The sequence below is a fragment of the Pinus tabuliformis genome, chromosome 9, assembly GCF_031772625.1.
Source record: "Pinus tabuliformis cultivar Carrire ecotype Pingquan chromosome 9, CPIR1, whole genome shotgun sequence".
Classification (NCBI taxonomy): Eukaryota; Viridiplantae; Streptophyta; class Pinopsida; order Pinales; family Pinaceae; genus Pinus; species Pinus tabuliformis.
The window spans coordinates 1,859,698,400-1,859,703,610 of NC_142307.1; the positions used below are offsets into that span (position 1 = coordinate 1,859,698,400).

The 5,211-nt window shown below is 30.2% G+C and overlaps 1 pseudogene; it reads right to left on the minus strand.

Annotated features, from left to right (window-relative positions):
- Positions 1 to 1,471: 1,471 nt before the first annotated feature.
- Positions 1,472 to 2,689, minus strand: LOC149156296 (importin subunit alpha-1a-like; annotated as a pseudogene).
- Positions 2,690 to 5,211: the final 2,522 nt, after the last annotated feature.

Here is a 5,211-nt window from a genome sequence, read left to right on the forward strand (position 1 = left end):
TGAGCTTTTGCCGAGGAGTAGTATTATTTTGGTTGGAAGCAGTGCTTGATCAATATTTACAGATTGTCCCAACTCCTAAAGAGTTGAGATTGTCATCACATAATCTTCCAAACGTATCTTTAGGAACAAAGATGGAACATGCTTCCTTTCCAAGACATGGCTGCCCAAAAAAAAAACTGAGTTAGCAGACCTGAAGTTTTCTCCTTGAAATCAAGATCATGTAACAAATGATTACCTCATGTAAATAACTTTAAACATCTACCCTATCTACAATGGAATTTAAATTCACTATGTGGTAAGAGCCCTTAATGGAAATTTCACAAAACCCACTTGGATTTTGGAAGTTTGCGAAGGTTATTAATGATATGTGTTCCCCGGAGAAGCATTGGAGCCAAAACTAGCAATGCCAATGTGTTTTATTCTTCAGACTTATGAGTGCAGAATTTGTAAATATAACTTGCAGTGAATGAAATTCTAAGGGGATCACCGCCAAATCCTTCGAGAAGTACTAATGTGTTATTTGTTGGATACATCCATGAGCTACAATTATTGTGTTTGGACACACTTGAATATCACATAAAGGCTTAATGCATTCCTGATTCAAAATATATTTGTAAACAAAATCAAGAATCAATGTTTTGTCTGATTGCATCAATTGACACAAGTTCTTGAACATCTACATCACATTGGTTGTTATCATCAAACACATCTCATTATATCTCATTTTGTAAGTTGACCTCTTTGTTAGATAACTCATTTTAGCAATGTTTGTGTTGATCATATATATTCATTAAAGACATATTTGATTTGATCATGTGTACCAAAAAAAGTAGCATTAGATATAGTCCATGTTGTTTCTTTCTTTCTATCAAACTCAATAGTTTGCAACAATTGTACAAGATTAGGAATGATGTATACATTGGTCACATTCTGTAAACCAATGCAAAATCAGGATACGTGAACTTAGACAACATCTTATAAGTAATAATATATTCAATGAAATGTATTTTTTTAACTATAAAGGAGTAGGTAAGGAACATGTATTTGATCTTTGTCTTCTGCATTTATGTTTCAGATGGTTCAAGATGCTTCCTTCTTGACACCTTTCTTATGATTATGGGTCAATAGTGCTAAGAGGAAGGGATGTGCCTGATTGTGAACATAATTTAACAAATAAAACATAAGTATTCATCTCCAATTACAGTATTTTTGAGAGGGAAAAATGTAGGGATAAGAATAGATGGAGATGGATGGCTCTAGAGGCAAAAGATGTATAATTGAAATTTTGAAGTGCCTTATAGAAAAATAATAGCACTGGAAAACCTGTAATGTTTATCTAAAGACATAAATATAAAAATAATATAACACATTCTTAACCATAACATTAATGTCCAACGCAAAATAAATCTATCTACAACGTTAACAATAGGTAGAAATTCAAAAAATTTCATCAACTTTTGACTATTTATGCTTATTGTAGAATCTCAATCATTCTTCGATAGACACTAGCCTCAATCACAGTGTGAATATTATCATATGTCCGGTCAGAAAGATAAGACAAAGCCCAACAATAATTTGTTAAGACTTGTCAATCATTCAAATGAATCAGATATTCAAGTGCTAGTAGTGTTGGCTTTGTCGGGAAGAAAATGATTTATGAAAATTTTAGCCCTGTAGAATGTGTTTCTATGGACAAGGATGACAAATTGATAGAAATAGAAAAGAAAAACTATTTAAAAAATCAACAGTAAAAATTTCCTACCTAGTCGAATGCATCTTGTGTCTTTCCTTGACATAAATTAAACAAGATACGAGTGGCATTTTTCAACATAGAAATCCTAGGGTGCTCATTCAGTTGAGCAAGGAGTGGCATTATGACAACATGGATGAGAACTATATATATGCATTTGGGAGAGTCACTGGTCAAATTTCCCAATGCGCGAACAACCTATTAATGTAAAAGGACAAGATATTAAACAAAAATGGAATTATAGGCCCAAATGTAGAGACGAAAACATGGACTAAATTTCTTGGAAAAATGCTCTACTGTAGAACAGGAATTAGATAAAAACCTTATATCATAAACAAAGTAAACAAAGATTAAAAAAGAGTTGTCTAACATGCTGACAAACATAATTACTTAGCGAACCAAGTAGTTGTAGAAATATTGGCATAGCTCCACAGTCAATGACAACTCGTGTATGCTATGATGTTCCTAAATATATGTTTGTGAAGGCCTATGCTACTTCAAACTATAATCAAGAAGGAAAAAAGCTACAAATCAACTTTCATACCACCGAAACATTATTTCTTATAAGAGAAAGAAAAAGGAATTTCTCAACTGTCTCATGAAATAATTGGTGAAGTACATTTCTCCTTTCTATCATGTATAGAAAAACAATTAGGGCGTTCACCTGTAGTTGTGGAAAATCATGTCTCTCTTGTAGTTCAACAAGGCGAGGAATAATGCTTGCATAAATAACTTTTTGTATAGGGGGTGTACACTCTGTCAAAAGAAAAAAACAAAAGGTGAGCTACCTGATGGAAAAAATAGACACAAACAAAATGACAGTTCATTGACAATTAATACATAATATTTGATGTAAATATCAATTAAAAGAAACTTTTAGAATTCGATTGTTTCTTCAAGTTGGAGGTTAGGTTCATCAAACCATATTCCTACAACCATAGCAAGAAGACTCTCCAACTGCAAAAATAGAAGGAAAAATAAATGTAATCAAGAAAGGAAACAAAAATGTCAAATAAGGTCATAGATGGCATGATATAGTGGTATATATTCCTCTACGTACAAACTTTTGAGGTTCATTTATGTAATGGTATGAGAAAAAAAGTCTAAATTAACACAATAGGAAGATCCATGGGGATACTAATCCCAGATCTTTCATTTACCCCATAATCACAACATGCTTGACCATTTTGAAGATTCAATGTTGACAAATAGGACTATAACTTTAAGAGTAGATATCACAATCTAGGGGTACAAATTCCATTGAGATTTAATCCTTAAAACAAACTACCTAGACTAATTTAACTACAGTTATCACAAGATATCACAACAACTGAATAGGGTGTCTCACAAAAATTGGATGTATTAACAAAACAACATATTCTAAGGGGGATTGGTGTCGATTTATCACTTGATCACATCTAGCTAGACCATGTTGGGTTGAAAACAAGATATAATATATGGAATAAATCATCTAAACATATTAAACTAGATTTATCACAACATATTGTAACATTTTATCTAGGCATATTACAACAATTGGCTACATTAGTAAAAGAACATTCTAATGGGGTTTTGTCTCTATTTACCACTTGACCACATGAAGCTTGACCATCTTGGCTTCAAGACAACTAAGTGGTATCATGATAAAATTCATTTACCAGGAAAGAAACATGCCAACCAAACTCGATTTCACAAATTTAATCAAGGTGGAGTCACTGTCATGAAAATACCTAGAGAAACATATTGAATGAGATGGAATTAGCGATAACTAGCAGCATGAATTTCAGGTTTTTTTGACTTAACATGTTAACAATGCTTAATGCTACAAAGAAAAGTTCAAGGAACTATTAATAATATTATTAACCGGCTAGAGAATGACTAAGGAATGCTTGACACATTTATTCTTGAATCTTGGATGCATAGGGCATGTGTAGATTTATTCCAAGCATAAAGAATTGAATTTCCATTCTAAGAGATTCTGATGCATGGAGATCCAAAATGTCAGAACTGTGAAACATGGAATGGAAATTTGAAAGCAAAAGATTCGAGAAAGAGGTTTACCATATAGGAGCTCCTGGTAATTGATGATTTTGATGAGCCTGTTGGGACAAATTTTTGCATGTGGTGCCAAATAAAAATGCTTGTAACTTCTCCTCTACAAAATTGCACAAAATTACCAAGAGGAAGTGCTCTCTTGGTTTCAATATTCCTTTTTTTACTTGATCAACAATTTTAACGTGGATGTTTCTTGAGAAATTCTAAATGCAAAGTTCAACCCCAACATTGCAACATTTAGATGACTCAAACATTTTACCATATTAAGTCCAAAATTTTTAGGATACAAAGATGTTTCTATTAAATTGTATAGTGAATGCCATATTTGCAATTACAACAAGGAGTAGCCTGAATAGCCTAGTAATTTCGAAATGTAGACATTTTATTCAAGTTATGTTTGCTGAAAGTTTTTTTTGTTCATTTAAACGAGTACAATGGTCATGAAACTAAGTTACAAAAAATATTAGCACATATACTAAATGACCATAAAGAAATAATGTCATATTGTCAGCTTTCACACTGAAAGTATAAAATTTGGAATGCCAACAAAGATCAGAAAATCACGTTTAAAAGTCTTTGATTCGAGGCTTCTGTGATTCACGATTTAAGAAAAATCTTCCGAAAAAATCACGTTGACAAATTAGGGTCGACATGTTTCAAACCTCTAGTGAGGTTCGTCATCGGGACAAAAATGGAGAGGGAGATCCAACATATCAAATATTTATAGTAGAGATGCAATGTTAAACGAAAATTATCTGTCGCTAAGTTAAATATTATAAAATGAAAAATAGAACGTTATAGGATTCTAGAATTAATTAAAATAAACAAATTTTAATTTAATGAATTAATAATCTAATTTTTGACAATTCCTAATTTATTTATTAATTTTTTTTCTATTTTTAATTATCTAATATCAATTACTATGGTTATTTAATAAACATAATACCTATTCATAGCTCAAATTTTAGTATAATAATAAAATTCAACAATAATCAAAATTAACTAATAAATAGAAGATATAAGTAATGAAATATATATATATATATATATATATATATATATATATATATATATATATATATATATATAATCGAATGATAAAATCAAAAATAAAAATAAATAATATATATATATATATATATATATATACATATATATATATATATATACATATATATATATATATATATATATATATATATATATATATATATATATATACATATATATATATATATATATATATATATATATATATATCAAATTAGATACTAGCATGGAGAAAATGGAAAAATGAATTACTAGAAAATGAATAACCATGACAAGACAAGGATAAAAAACAAAAGAGGATTACGAACAAAGGGAAGGGACGCAAGGACCATTAATACTCCATCCATCATCCCTAT